At 40.0% G+C, this 16,512-nt stretch overlaps 1 pseudogene; it reads right to left on the minus strand.

Moving 5' to 3' along the window:
- Positions 1-14,559, minus strand: part of LOC115866003 (S-formylglutathione hydrolase pseudogene) — a 44,605-nt pseudogene extending 30,046 nt beyond the window's left edge.
- Between the last annotated feature and the right edge of the window lie 1,953 nt (positions 14,560-16,512).

Genomic DNA, 16,512 nt, shown 5'->3' on the forward strand with positions numbered 1-16,512 from the left:
ACTAAATATACCCAATAATGTACATACCAATCAAGATACCTGAAATGATGCAAATGAATTCTCTGAATATATTTATTGTTATTGTGACACTTTAAAGCTTAAGCTAAGGAAAGCATTCTTCCTGCAACAGTGGTGAAATATTGAAATTCATACATCAAATCTTTTTTCAAGAATCCACTGCCATGCTTGTGTTTAGAAGATGGTGAAGTTTCAAAATATTAAGTGTTTATATTTCAATAGTTTTCTTTTTCTGATGTTTAGAAATGACCTGTATTCTTTTTACAAGAAAAAAAACCATCATTATTTTATAATAATAATTTTTTTAAAAACCTAGGAAGATTCCAACTAGTCCCAGTGTAGAGGATGACATTTGCCTAACTCATGGCTAAACTAGCTCCTCTTGGTACCCCTATGGCAGGGGGTGAGAAATGAGTATGGAGTGGAAATCCTGAACACTGGGGCTGAAGGCTCTTTATTCAATCGGCTGCTCTAGAGTTCGCTTGGATTGAAGGTCTGGCAGCCACACTTCATCATGGCTAAGGAGTCTGCAGTGGCTGCTGCTACAGCTCTCTTCCCATCGCCCCATTCCACACATCCTACTCAGCTGTCCCCAACCCCACCCCTAACCCACAGTCACTCTTGTAAATTTCTAGGGGCTTTGCATTGCCAACAGTTTTGGGAGTCACCAGATCCAAGAGGCATAAAAGGAAGGGTATTGAGGAAAGTTTTCTTGTAGCCTCAAAGGGCAAATTGTGTGAAGGAGGAAAAACGGGGCTGGATAAATATAAGAGGAAAAGCAGATTCTCTGAAGGCCACCTGGTGTATAGTAAGTTCTCCCCTTAATGCACACATTAGAGGTTCTGTGTTATTATTGTCACAAGTCTAGGGGTTAAGCATTGTCATCATCCTTATTTATAAAGACATTGAGATGCAAAAAGGTAAAAGGTTGAGCCAAGATTTGTTTTCTCATTCTGCTGGACACAAAGCCATTAAACGACCTTTTGAGAAAGATTTTTTAGAGCAGACAGAATCAGTAAGAGAATAGGCTTCATTTAAATCACTACCACCACTGCTGTTCCCTCTCTTATATGGGCAGAGATGACTCTACTTAAATCAGGGCGTTCCGATTTTTCTCATTACTCTAGAAGATGTTAAAGATTATGAGCTTTTTAAGGGCAAGATCATATCTCAATCCCTTTTGCATCCATAGCCCCTAGTACAGTGGCTGACACCCAGCATGCAGGTGTGGAATGAAGCTGATGGGGAGAAGACCACTGGCATATTGTCTCCATAAAAAGCTGTGAAGGAGTTTCAAGCTTATGAAGACCTGGGATTTTGTTTTACCTCTGCCACTAGTTTACAGTCCTGGGAAAGTGACTTACCTAATCTGTGCTTTGATTCTCTATGAATAACATTAAGTAGGTTGACCCATGTGTTCTTGCCTTTTGCCCCTAAGCTTCTGTGTCTACAGGAAGGCTTATGTTTCCATAGAGAATGGAAACATTCTGCTGGAATACTGAGTTCATATCATCAGTAGCACCTGCCAGCTCTTACATAGCTCAAATTCAAGGCGCGTAGTTTACCACTTTAGAGGAACCTTGTGCTCACAACAAGAAATTAAGAAAAGCAAACAGTCAACAAGCCCGGGCATTGTTGACAAATAATCATGGCAACTCTGGAATCAACTTTTACATAATAGCAGCTATTTACTATAATTTGGTGGAAGCCAGTCTGCAGACCTTCTAAGTATATAATGTGACTCCGTTCTGTATAGTAAGTAGCTTTCCTTTAGGAAGAAGATTCTCTGTCATGTTGAAAGGACTCTACTTACTTATGGAGATGTGAAAATGTTAACTTCCAGAATCTAAAGAATATAGTCTCCTCTCAGGAAGATGTTGTGCAAAGGCAAAATGAGAAGCACAATACCAATATGTTTGTGTGCACATGGAGGAGAGTTTTTAAAAATTCAATTAATTCTTAATTCAAGACGTTGTCTTAGTAACTACTATTTCAAGATGCTCAGCGCCTGCAACGTAATTCATAGCTTCACCAAGGCAGGAGAAAAATAGAAAAAGACAGAACCTTAAAATACCCTTGCCAATTAAATCCTGAATTATTTTTGACTCTGAGAATAGTCAGTCATTTTATTTAAGCTGTTAAGGATGACAAAGAACGCATTGATTCTTCATGTTTCCACTTACATTTTCATTGCTTCACAATCTTCAGTGTGTTTTGGGGGTTTCATCTAATCTCCTCTACCTCCAAATCCAAGGTGTTAAAAATAAAGACCAGCTTAATATTTGAACTTTACCTTGAAGGCTAATGACAAAATAATGGAGTTCATGACGCAAGTCACAAAATCCCCATCATCCCAGGGCAATCTCAAGAAATGCAGAAGGTGTGGAGGGTGGAGCCACAGACCACACACCAAAGCCAGCCAGTACTTTCTTGTTTACTCTTTATAATGAGAAGTTCATTGTTTTAGGGCACAGAGATCAAGACGACTGCATAGATTCATAGCAAACCTCCAAGGTTCATTTAAAATTTCAATAACTGCCCATTAGTAAGCCTCTCATATGGTAGGTTCCTGTGGAAGGTCTTGTTCTTTGGCTACTGAAAAGCTATTCCCCACTCCCTTTCTCCTGACATCCCTTCTACAGATGCTTAAAAGCCAAACAGTTGCTTTTGTAGCTTTTTGTCTAACAAGGGATGGTGATATGATATCATTGAGATAATCAGAATTCTGCTGGGTGTTTCTAGGTGAGCTTGCTGTCCCCATAACAAGGGATAAATGTCCAGCAGGACCTTTCTCCTTTCCCCCTCATTCCTGTCTTGAATGCAGGCATGATGTCAGGATCTTTAACACTTATGTGTCCACCAGGAGGCCACAAACATAAAGAAAAGGCCAAGAAACTTTCAGGGATGCACTCCACTGGATTAAGGCCAGCAACTTCCTCCATCTAGACTTTTAATATACATTTAAAATATATATTTAAAAACCGTTTATTTGTTTAAGATGCTGTAGATTGGGTTTTACATTGCTTGCAGTCAAAGCATCCGTAGCTGATCGAGTGTTTCACATACATCATTTATAATTCCCACAACACTCTAGAAGGTAGCCATTATTATCGCTATTTTATAAATGAGGAAATGGAGGCGTGGAGTCTAAATTACTTGTCTGAGGCTACGCAACGGTCTCATCACTTTACTAGCATTTCCAATTTTTAAAATAGGTGTCATTTACTGGCTAAATATGAATGCTTCCTGCACTTACAGCATTCTCCCACTGTGTGTGTGTGTTTGTGTGTATGTGTGTGTGTGTGTGTGTGTGTGTGTTGTATTCTTCCCACTAGGAAAGTTTGGCTCTAGTCTGATTCTACTACAACCTGCTTTCCAGGCTGCTCCTCATTCAGTTTCCTGTCCTGTAAAATGATGGGTTGGATTACAGTTCAACAATCTCTTCCAGCTCTAAAGTTCTATGAGGCCATCATGTCCTCATAAGATTGTGAGCTTCACAACACTACAGATTCTGTCTTTTGTTTGTTTGTTTTCAAGCCCACATTGCTTTGCCTGTGGCAGATATGCAGTAATTATATTACGTATGGTTTAATTAAATTCCAATCTAAGGATGTATAAAAGAAGCCTCAAGTACCTGGGGGAAATATTAATTCAAGCTCATAAAACAGACATTGGAAATGATATTCCTTAGAAGAAATATACCATACAAGTGCAAGATTCATTAATCTACTCAAGGAATGTTTGTTACATATCTCTTATTTGTCTGGTCTCTTTTTTAAAAATTAATTAATTAATTAATTAATTTATTTTGGGCTGTGTTTGGTCTTCGTTGCTGTGCACGGGCTTTCTCTAGTTGAGGAGAGTGGGGGCTACTTTTCCTTGTGGTGCGTGGGCTTCTCATTGTGGTGGCTTCTCTTGTTGCAGAGCATGGGCTCTAGGCACGCCAGCTTCAGTAGTTGTGGCATGCAGGCTCAGTAGTTGTGGCCCACAGGCTGTAGAGCGCAGGCTCAGTAGTTGTGGCACACGGGCTTAGTTGCTCCGCGGCACGTGGGATCTTCCTGGACCAGGGCTCGAACCCATGTCCCCTGCATTAGCAGGCAGATTATTAACCACTGCACCATCAGGGAAATCCTGTGTCTGGTCTCTTATGAACATGGGGCTGGTTGTGATTTTATGAGAAGTTGGCATTACAGTTGGGGATGTACACGAGGAGTTACAGTACAGCACAGCAAGTGTGATGATTCAAGGACATATGGGAGAAGATTTCAGACCCAGGCAATCCAGCCTGGTGAAATGCGGAAAAGCTCCATGGTGGGACAAATTGGCTGAGCTAAGTTTTGGAGGATGATGATAGATATCAACAGCAAACAAGAGGAGATGGGGTGGGAATGACTCTGGCTGAGGAAACATGTCCAAATCCGTTCAGACACATAAGAACGTGTCTTGAGAACTGCACACTTGGTCTGCACGGCTGGAGTATAGGACATGGATGGAGTTGGGGAAGAGGCTAAAGAACTAAGATGGGGCTTGGTAATACAGGGCAGCATAACCATGCCGAGGGGGATGGCAGGCAATGTGGTGCCAGGGATGTGACCAGATTTGAAACGTTAGAAAGATGGTCGTGTAATGTGAATTTGTAATATGGTCAATGTCATGCACAGTAGCCTCTTTTTTATTCCATATCCATAATATGATTGATATTCATATAGTCTATGAATAAGAGTGATAGAAGGGTGGCGAGAAGACCCAAAAGTAGAATGTTTCAAGGTTCCACGGGTAAGATGATGAGCATTTAAACTAAGGCAAGGAAATGGGGATGGCAAAGAATAGATAGTCATTAGTTATGTCAAGGAGGTAGAAAGATAATACTTTTGATGAATTAAATGACGGTGGGGCTGGGGGCATGGTGACCAAGAGTGTAGCACTCAGGAACCAAGCGCAGGGAGGAAGTTTTGTGAAGCCAGATGAGGATACTTGCTTTGGACGCATCTAGAATGCCATGCAGTGTCTAAGGACAAGATGTCCAGTAGAACACTGGACAAATATGGGTCCGGTGCTTAGACTATAGGGAATCATGAGCACGTGGCACAGTGATTCTCAACCCTTTGAAAACCAACATCTTCTTTATATAACATAGAATAATAACCCTGCAATTCATAGATAATATGCACATATAGTAAATTTTTTAAGAATCCAAGTAAAGCAGAAATAAAAGGAAATTAGTTTATATTTTAAATGGAAATTTAATATTTATATACTTAGGCATGGCTACGTTTACAGTAAATAGTTAAAGGTTAGACCCTGCAGACCGGTTCATTTGTTCATTTAACTATTCTTCACTAAGTGCTTCTAGGTTATCAGTACAATTTCAGGCACTGGGAGAACAGCAGTGAAACAAAAGAGATACAGTCTCTGCTCTCATGGAATTTACATTCTCTAACGGGGCAAGACAGACAACAAATAAATAAGGAAATAATAATGTGATTTCTTATGGTGATAAGAGCTATGAGAAAATAACATAAGATTGTTGGGATAAAGAGTGATTTGTAGTGAGGGAGGCTACTTCAGATGGTAAAGTCAGGAAAAGTCTGAGATATTAAAGATATGAAAGAGGTAGCCAGGTGGAGGAATCAGCAATATCTTAAGATGGAGAAAAGCTATCTGTGTCTGAGGACCAGAAAGAAGGCCAATGTAGCAGGAGTGTAGTGTTTTAAGATGCAATCACAGGAGTAAGCACAGGTCATGTAACCTAGGGCCTTGAAGGTCAACCTAGGAAGTTGAAGTTTTGTTCTAAGTGCCATACCAAACCATTGGAAAATTTTAATCAGAGACGTAACGTGATCCGCTTTACATTTTTTAAAGTACATTCTGGAGACTTCCAGTTATGACAGCATGGCAGACTAGATGTCCTAAATGAAATCTAATCTGATTAAAATGTGAAATGAATCCCTCCTATTAAAAACAACTAAAAGTTCTGGATAATTTTATACGTTTAACACTTTCAAGATCTTGCAAATAAGTAAGGAATTTGCAGATGCCAAAATGAAATGATACCAGGAATCCTACTTGGTACGTGCCCGAAACTGGCTTTTATCCTAAGGGTGTTTGCAACTTTGGTGAACTTTAATCTCTGTTTTGATCGATGCTCAGGGCACAGAGAAGGAGACGAAGTCTAGGGTCCACCCAAGCTGGGAGTGTTATAGGGAACTCCTATATAAAGCTCAGATCCCCAACGGCTGGATCTTAAAGAGTGAACAAGAAATAAAACCACAGTGCAGAAGGAGAAAGCAGGCTCTCCCATACATTGTTACTGGGAGTATAAAGCAGTATAACAATTTTGGAAGATGGTCTGGCTGTTTCTTATAAAACCTAGTTTAATCCTACCCTATCACCCAGCAATTCTACTCCTGAGGTTTTTACCCAACAGAAATGAAAATATACGTCCCAAAATTGACTTGTATGTAAATGTTCATAGAAGCTTTATTTATAATAGCCCCAAACTCGAAATAGCCCGAGTGTTCATTAACCCAAGAATGGATAAACAAATTGTGGTGTATGTATACAATAGAATACTAACTAGCAATAAAAAGGAACAGACTAATGAAACATTTAACAACATGAATAAATCTCAAGAACATTATGCTAAGTGAAAGAAGATTCACTCAAAAGAACACAGTTGATTCTATTTATATGAAATGCTAGAACAAGCTAAAGTTACCTAAGGAGGAAAAAATCTGAACAATTGATATCGCTAGAGTTGGAGATAGGGAACATGGACTGACTTTAAACAGGCATGAGAAAATGTTCCAGCATTATGTTAATGTTCTATATCTTATAGGATTAAAGCACATAAAACAGAAAAATTAAAATTTGTGCATTTCATTTAAATTTTATGGACATATATACACACACACACACATATATATACATGTATAAATATATATTTCTGTTTGATAATAAAAACAACAACAGATCACTCTTGCTATTTTGTGGTGAATGTGAATGGACCAAAAGGGTCAAGAGAAACCAGCTAGGAGGCTATTGCAGTGAATCAAGTGAAGCATGATGAGAACTTAGCCTAGAGTAACAGTAATGGAGGTCAGGGAAAGTGGTTGAATTCATGATTTATTTTGGAGCTGGAGCCAATGTGAAATTGGATACAACAGTTGAAGAAAAGATTGGAAATAAGAATGACTGCTAATATTTTAGTCTCTATTATTAGGTGGATAGAGGTGTCATTAATTGAGAAGAGGAAGATTAGGAAAGGAAAAATTTGATGGGGGAACACAAAAATTCTCTTTTCTGACCATTTCAGTTTTGATAGCTATTTGATATTAAAAGTGAAGATACCAAGTAGATAGATAGTATAATAATCTGGAGGAGAGGTCAGGGCTTAAGATATAAATTAGAGAGTCTGAGCATATAGGTGATATATTTCATCACTTGTAATATTAAAATGTATGAAATGTTTAAATGCATATAACAGCTACCTAGTTATATAAATAGCGGTATTCATAGTAGAATATCATGTAGCCTAACAAGGGTGTAGGTTCACATAGGCTGATACTAAAGATGTTCAGGATATATTGTTAAATTTATTTGTTTGTTTGTCATTGAAGTATAGTTGATTTACAATATTGTGTTAATTGCTGTTGTACATATTCTTAAATTTTAAAAGCAAATGGCATATGTATCATATAATTTGTATTATAAAATCCCATATAAATGTTTGTGCATGAATGGAAAATTTCTGGAAGATACATAAGCAGGTGTCAACAGTGGTAACTTGTCCGGAGATGAAGTAGAGGCATGATATGGGGATGGTGGATTTTGCTTATCCCTTTTTATTATGTCAAATTTTACCTCAAATATGTATTTTATAAATAAATATCAAGTAAATACCTAGGTGGTGATTGTGGTGGTATTGTTTTTTCCAAAGGGGCTTCTGGTTATGATAGAAAGAGAACCAAATTAGGAAAATGAAAACCTAGTTTCTTCACTGACTCTTGTGACGTCATGGGACCAGTCATCTCTTCTACGTAGGCTTTAATTTTCTCATCAGTAAAGCATCATCGTTAAGCAAACAGCTCTCTGCATTCAAAGTCCCATCTAAGCTAATTTCGCCTTATGCTACATTCAATTCAGGGTTAATTATTTACACCACACACCAACACATGGACTCAAACACTCTGCTTTACATCAATCTGATCCAATCTATCCAAATCTATTCAATTCATCCAGTCTTAATCCATCCATCCAGTACTACTGATATTTAATTCAACAGGGCATCTACTCCGTCCCAGGCACTGTGTAAGTGACAAGACAATAACAGACAGTCCTAATCTTGACAAAGAGTCCCTGGTCTAGTCAAGGGACTAGAGCCATGTAAACAGTTATAACACTCTCTGTAATAATAGAAGCATAAAGAAATTCTGGAGATGAAACAGAGGAAGCAGTGATGAACTCTATCTGGGAAGACTGGGGTAGGTTCCTTTGGTAGATTGTATTACAGTTTACCAACATCTGTTTGCCCTTCCTGAGAGAAAATCCTACTTTCCCAAGCCACTGAAGTCATGCTTGGCCAAGAGACTTGCTCTGCCAACGGAGTATGAGAAGTGATATGTATCTCATTCATTCAAAAGTTTAAGAAGAGTTTGTGCTTTGCTGTAATCTTTTCCCTCTGTCACCAGCCACATTCCAGATAGTCTCTGCCAGGGTATCGTGGGTCCTGGAGTGAAGATGACATGAAACAGCATGGCAGCCAAACACAGTGGATGTGTGGCTTGACTGAGATTCAAACTCTGTTATCATAAGCCACTGAGATTTGGGGATCTGTTCACAATGCGCACCTTTCAGGGCTGCTCAATGATGTTGGGCTGCGTCTTCCATACAAAGAAATTCAAAGCAATAATTTACTAAAATATCAGGGGTCAAAAGCACCAAAACCATATCATTCATGAGCAAAGCAACCCAAGATAGGTCCTAGGAAGGAGAGCACATTACCTTGATGTAGTTCACCTTTGTTTCAGAGACGAAACACATTTCTCTCTCAGTGAGTGACGATGAAACAATTTCTGTCATGTTATCCTTTTAATTTAGTTGCCACAATTGCAAAACTACACTTATGCATAAATTAGACATATTATAAGCAAACATTGTCCCTGACTTCAAGGTGGCTCTATCCTAAAAGTCAAACACTCAACTTTATACAGAGACCCGATAAGCTATAAGTAAAGGCAGGTTTTTTTCCTATCGTTCAGCCTTTTGCAGTGACAGCGGAAGAATCTGTTCCTTGGCCCAGACAGCTCTTTTGAATTTTCTAAAAAGATAGCCCTAGTGTCTAATAGGAGGTAGATGATGTGGAAGTGGAATGGTATTTTGGGAGCAAAGACCTTAGCTAAGATAACAGGTTTTGGGGCTCTTGGAACACTTGGCAGCAGCATCACTTGAATGACAACCAAAACATTTCATTAGGAATCTCATGACTTTTTCTTTTTTTCTTACCTCTCCTGTTCGTTCATGAAGCTGAATATTTTTTTCCAGATAGAAAATGAGATATTTCTGAATATTGGCATATTTTTGAAAAGATACAGTGCTTTAAATTCATGGACGTTAACCTTAGTAGGCCTTCAGAGCTGCTTGTTAGTCCTACTCTGTTTCTCACCATAATCCCACTCTCCTAGACTTTTATCTTAGACCTTCACCTCCCTCCTCAAAACACAAAGTTTTGGTGCTTGTGCTGCTTAAATTCTGGGGGCATGGAAGACCAAAAATAAACAAGCAAGCAAATATACTTATAGGTGATAAAGGTAATAACAAAGAATAAAGAAGGAAAAGGGTTAGAGTAGGATAGATACAGGTAGAAAGTGGGATGGTAGTTTTTTTGTTTTTTTTTTGGCCTCACCATGTGGCACACAGGATCTTAGTTCCCCCACCTGAGATGGAACCTCCACTCCCTGCAGTGGAAGTGCAGAGTCTTAACCACTGTACCGCCATGGAGGTACCGGGTGGTGTCTTTGATTGGCAAGTCTGGGAAACTTCTCTGATAAGATGACATTTAAACAGAGAACAAGAGTAAGGGAAGTAAGCCATGTGGGCATTTGTAGGAAGATCATTCTGGGCACAGGGAACCACATGTGCAAAGGCCCTGGGGCAGGAGTGTGCTTGGTGTGTTCAAGGAAGACAGTACAGCTAGAGTGGAGAATGTGAGGGGGAGAGTGGCAGGAGAGGAGGTCAGGGAGGTGGCAGGGAGTAACCAGAACACACAGAACCTTTCAGACCATTCTTACCTTTGCTGTCCTCATTCTTAGCAAATGACGTTACCTTTTTTTATTTTTATTTTTATTTTTTTTTGGCTGCATTGGGTCCTAGTTGTGACACGCAGGATCTTTGGTTGCGGCACACATGGGCTCTTCATTGTGGCGTGCGAGATTCTCTCAAGTTATGGTGTACAGGTTTTTCTCTTTCTCGTTGAGGTGCACCGGCCCAGCAGTTGTAGTGCACAGGCGGGCTTAGCTGCCCCGCAGCATGTGGGATCTTGGTTCCCCAACGAGGGATCAAACCTGTGTCCCCTGCATTGGAAGGCAGATTCTTTACCACTGGATCACCAGGGAAGTCCTGACGTTACTTCTTATTGCATTGAAAAAATCGAACCAATCAAAAGAGAACTTTTACCTCATCAGCCCACCTACCTCCCTATCTGCATCTGTACCCTTACAATTTGCCTTCTCTCCTCTGACTGTGGAGGACTACTCACATTCCAGCCTCATCATTTGAACACTAGATCACCCCCTCTGCTTGTCAGTGACATTGCTCCTGCAGTGGTCCACTCTCCTGCAACATTAATATTTTCTCTCTACTGGATAAATTGTTTCATTGCTATAATCTTCTACCTTAAAACATCCTCCTTTGATCCCTGCTCATTTTGTTTCTCTTAACAGGAAAATGTTCTCCATCTTTCTTGTGTGTACTTACTATCATGATTCCTTTTATCTCCTTCATTCCTGAACCCAGTACCAACCAACTTTTGCTCCCAACCCTTCTCAACATCTTTCTTAACAAGCTCATCAGTAACTTCCATGTTGCCAAATCCATTGTTCATCCATTGCTCATTTCCAAATTCTCATCTTTCTTAGCCGATCCACAGCACTTAACACAGTCGATTACTTCCTCCTTAAGGCATTTTCTCTGCGTGATCTCTTAATTTTCTTTAGCAGCTGCTCCTCTACTCTCCTTTCCTGGAACTTCCTTTTCTTCCTCACCTCTAGGTGTTGGGACAGGACCACGGGTCTCAGCCCTCAGCTGGCTCCTGGTCACCATCAAAACGCATGCCATAGGTGATCTCATCCATGTCCATGATTTAAATACATTTTTATCTTTATGACTTATGCATAATTGCTAGAATAGCCAGATTTTTCTGCAAAATACCCTCAAATCTCAGTGCTGTAGGAAAATAAAGATTGGCTTCTCTTTCACTCTAAGTGTCCATCATGAGTCAGCAGGGATATCTGTTAATTGTGGTCATTCAGAGATCCAGGCTGACACATATGTCCACAATCACGTAGGCAGGAAAAGCAGACATGGTGAGCTCTCAAAGCCTCTGCCTGAAGTGACAGAATCATTTCTGTTCTCATTTCATTGGCTGGATCAAGTCACATGGCTATGCCTAACTTTAAGGGGGCAGGGAATACAGTCACATCGTGGACCTAGAAGAAGCAAACCACAAATATTGGTCAATAGCTCTAATGATGACAACAATTCTCACAGTTTTACCTCAGACCCTGGCATCTCTGCTAAACTCTAGATTAGTGTATCCACCTGCCTGCTTGACATCTTGGCTACTTAACAGACAACTCAAACTTAGTACATCCAAATCAAAATTCTTGGTTTGTCTCTAGCCTTCACCTCATATTACCGAATTTGTCCTTGCTTTGATTCTGCCTTCTTGGTAAGTAGTCGTTCCATCCTACCTGCTACTCAGGCCAGAACCTTGGAGTCATCTTTGACTACTTTCTGTTTCCCAAACCTCACACTGTTTCTATCTGCAAATACTATTGACTCTTAACTGAAATATATACAGCATTTGACCTCTTCTCACCTTATTATGACCATCTAGTGCAAACTGCTATCATCTCCTGTGTGGACAACTGTGATAATCTGCTAACTGGTCTCCCTGGTTCCCTGTTTGCCCCCCGACAGTCTATCCTTCATACAGAAGGTAGAGGAATCCTCCCGAAACTTCACTATATTTGACCTTCCCGGGCTCAGAACCTGTCAGTGGCTCCCTATCTCACCCGCAGTAAGATCCAAAGTCATCATGGTCTATAAAGTTGTACAATGTTGTGGCTGCTCCCTGCCACCTTGCTGACCTCCTCTCCTGCCACTCTCCCCCTTACTTTCTCCACTCTAGCTGCTCTTTCTTCCTTGCCCAACACACCAAGCGCACTCCTACAGCAGTGCCTTTGCACATGCAGTTCCCTGTACCTTGAATGATCTTCCTACAAATGCCCACAAGGCTTACTCCCTTACATCCTCTTGTTCCTGGTTTAAATGTTATCAGAGAAACTGATAAGATGTCACTATCCCCCTTCCCACCTCTACTGCTCTCAATCCCTTTTCCTTTTTTCTCCTTTGTCATTACTTTTTCACCTACTGGAATAGCGTATTTACTTGTTTGTTTATTTTTGGTCTCCCTTCCTCCCAGAATGTAAGTTCCATGAGCACCAAAGCTGTATGTTTTTCTGCTTTCATGTCCCCAGTGCCTAAAACAATGCCTAGCACATATTAAACAATAAATATTTGTCAAATGAATAATTGAGAAAAGCAATGAAAATGTCTAACCTTTATTGAATGCTTACTCCTTGCCTTTCTCAATGCTTTACATTATTGTACTTCATGAGGCATCATCCCCCTGTTACAGAGGAGGAAACAGAGACTTACAGAGGGTATGTAACTTGCCTAAGGTCACTCAGCCGGCACATGGTGGAGCCCAGTCTCAGTCCCAGCTCAGTCTGCCTCCAAATCCGAGCTCCTGATGACCTTGTCCTGCCATGATTTTGGCAAACTCCCTAGTGAGCAATCTATTAATGCACTCTTAAATTAGAACCTAAAAGTAAGGAAGGATTAATAATTAAATGTTACCATAAAGAAGAACTAGACATATCTAGAAGATTATGAACTCTAAATGGAATGAAAAATCGATTTGGAAATTCTGTTGATTTTCAGTCTTCCATATTGGGTCTAAAACCAGGCGGATAACATTTTTATACTTAAACAGTGACCTGATATAAAGCCTAAGGCCCCAAAATAACTCAGTGCCCTTGACCAGTGTTGAAGGGACAAACAAACAAGCAAACCTCTGGTCAAGTTTCTCTCCTCCCTCCCTCCCTCCCTTCCTTCGTTCCTTCCTTTCTCTCTTTCCTTCTTTTTCTCTTTCTATTGCAGTATAATTGACACATGGGTCAAATGTGTTTCTGACCAGCTTTTGACCCTAACAAATGAGGCTGGCAGAAATGACTGTTGTATGCTGAATGCATCTTCTAAAATTGCTTCTGATCTAAGCTATCTGTTGGTGTCACTGGAAAGTTCAGAGAGCGCTGCGTCACTCTGAGCATATTCGGTTTCCCTGGAAGGAGGGCATCATTGACTCTGTCTTTTACAAACAGCAACATTTCTTATTAATAGGGTTCTTTCTGTACAGGGCCATGGATTATTGATGGATCTCACTGTTAGGCGAGGCCCCCGTTGCCCCACACAAATATGACACAGCTTTTCAGCCTCATTTCAGCAGGCCCAGACGTCCCCTCCAGCAGCCCACGTGTGTACCTGCCCCAGGCAATGTGAGGGTGGCTCTTGTTCAAGCTACATAGCAGAGGAAGAGCAGCTTTCTCCTGGCTGAGTGAATAGAGAGAGGAGAGGGGAGAGATGCTGGTGTTGTCATCTCCCTGGACAGACACTACTCCTGGGTGCCTCTCAAGTTGACCAGAAAGCTCTCACTGGACCCTGAATCTTTTTTTTTTTTCAATTTTAATATACTTAACCTGCTATTTTATTTTATTTTTTAAATTGAAGTAAAGGGACCCATAATCTTAACTGTAACCTATCGGCACCAAATACCTTCTCTTCAAGCTCTTTCTCATGTCTCTCTTCTCTTAGTGTAGGCATTTTAATACATGTAAAAATGCACTGAAACACGCAAAGGGCTAGAAGCTCTATTGTGAGATAAGGTAGTCACCAAAGGAATGCTTTTAAAATTATTTTTCCTATCTCCTTTTCATACATGCTTTAAGAGCTGCCCTGGTAGGAGGGACCTGAACTAAAATCATAGTGTCACCGTAACTGGAAGAAAGGAACTCCTGAAGTTACCTAGGCAAACTCTTTACAGATAAGGAAACAGAAGACAAAGAAGTAAGGGACTTACCCAAGCACATAATGGTGATAACTGGTGGGACATGGATTAAACTTGTAGCCCTTGACCTCCCACTCCATCGTCCTGCTAAGTGTATAGGCTGCTGGCTTCCTCTGGATGTAGGTTCCTGCCATCGAGTATCATGGCTCACTCTGTGCTCTCTAGATCTGGCCATTTTTCCTCCAGTGCATATCCCAACTCTAGGAATTTGGACTTACATCCTAACATCTGGCTGGTTGGTTATCAGATTTAGAAAAAGTATCAGTCTCCTAAAAAATTGGGTGCTAAATTATATCTAATAACTATTTAACATACCCTACCGACATCTGAATTTCTATTTTGCTATTAAAACTAGTAACCTCTTATACAGCTATACCCCAGGGCTCTACCACTCATAACACAGCACACCAATTCCTACATTTCAAACAGGAGCAACTATAGCCACAGAAAGAAGAGAACTTATTACTTACAAATTAGGTATTAGGATGAAAAAGGCATTAAAGGGAAATGAATTTACACTGAAAAAAAAAACTTTATTAATATGGCAGTTTTAAAGATAGCACCAAATACTTTTTATTCCTCCCATCAAGAGGTGGGGTCTAAGTCCCCTGCCACTGAGTCTAGGTTGGCCTTAGTGACTCACTTAGAATCCACAGAATGTAGCACAAGCAATGCTATGTAACTTGTTGGGCTGGGACAAGAAAGGTCATACAGCTTTCACCTTGTTCACTGGAGTTCTGAGCTGTTGTGTAGAAAATCAGACAGCCCTGAGACTGCCATGCTGGAGCTACCATCTTGGAAGTGATCCTCCAGGGCCCAGCTGTTTGGGTCACTGTGCATTCCAGACACCTTGGCCATTCTAATCATGCCTGCTGATGGAGTGCAGACAGTGTATAGCAGAGAAGGGCTGTCCCCGCTGTGCCCTTTCTGAATTTCTGACCACAGGACAGCAAACATGAACAAATAGCTGTTTTTGATTTTGCATCCCTAGGTTTTGGGGTGGTCTGTTATACTGCAATAGACACTGGAACAGTTAAACAGTTCAATGTTTCTCTTTGTTCAGAGTCACAATTCTTCACCCTATGGTGACATTATTTTTACTTTCCCACCCTTAGAGAATACTTTGCATCATTCCTTGATGCACTTGCATGTTCCATAGTCTTTTTACAGCTTTTATGCTTGGATTCATGTCTGCGTTAACTGACATCTCCTCTGTGTCTGAAGAATCTATACACACCTACTAGCTATATCTAACTTAACATAACTGAAATCACGAAAATGATTACAATTTTATGGTAACCACTGCAAATCATTCCTCTGGAATAAATATAAGAAAGATAACTGATCTATAAAACAGTAAACATTTTAATTTTAAGAAACCAGTTCCTACCATTTTAGTTACTCCTTTATTCTATCAAAGATTTTAAAAAGTCATTTATTCAAAGATCACATAAAAATTAATAATGTCAAAGGAATGTTAGCTGCCATATATTGGCTATTACACGAAGAAAAATTCCAGAAAGATGTAGTATATTTAATATGCCTTATACATAGAAAATGCCCAGTGATGTCCAATAAAGATTAAACTTTTAGTGTTGATATCACTGTAACAGAAAAGGAAAATGGACAAGAAAAGAATAAGAATGACTCTGGAAATGAAAAATAATTACAACTTTAGTTTTTAAATTGTAATTTGTAGAATCCACTGGCTATATCACTTGTCTGCCCCAGGGCTATGAAGTGCTGAGCTGATGATGTTTGGAACTGCAGGATCTCAAATATGACACCAATTCATCGTTTAGAGTTATAGAGCTTCTACCCTTCTAGCACAAACTATTTCTATCAGGATCCAAACTTTTATCTAATTAGCAATAGCTGGAAAGAGTTTGCCCTTTGCAACTGGGAGATGTGCGTGCGTGTGTGTGTGTGTGTGTGTGTGTGTGTGTGTGTGTGTGTGTGTTCAACTATTCTTTCTGGCAGATTATAATCAATGTAGGTTTTTATAAAATACATTCAGAGACAGCAACTGATCTGATTGAGAAGACAGTCAAAATGAGTAAATCCAGTTCGAATGGACCTTGCTTGTT

This window comes from Globicephala melas, chromosome 11 (genome assembly GCF_963455315.2).
Source record: "Globicephala melas chromosome 11, mGloMel1.2, whole genome shotgun sequence".
Classification (NCBI taxonomy): domain Eukaryota; kingdom Metazoa; phylum Chordata; class Mammalia; order Artiodactyla; family Delphinidae; genus Globicephala; species Globicephala melas.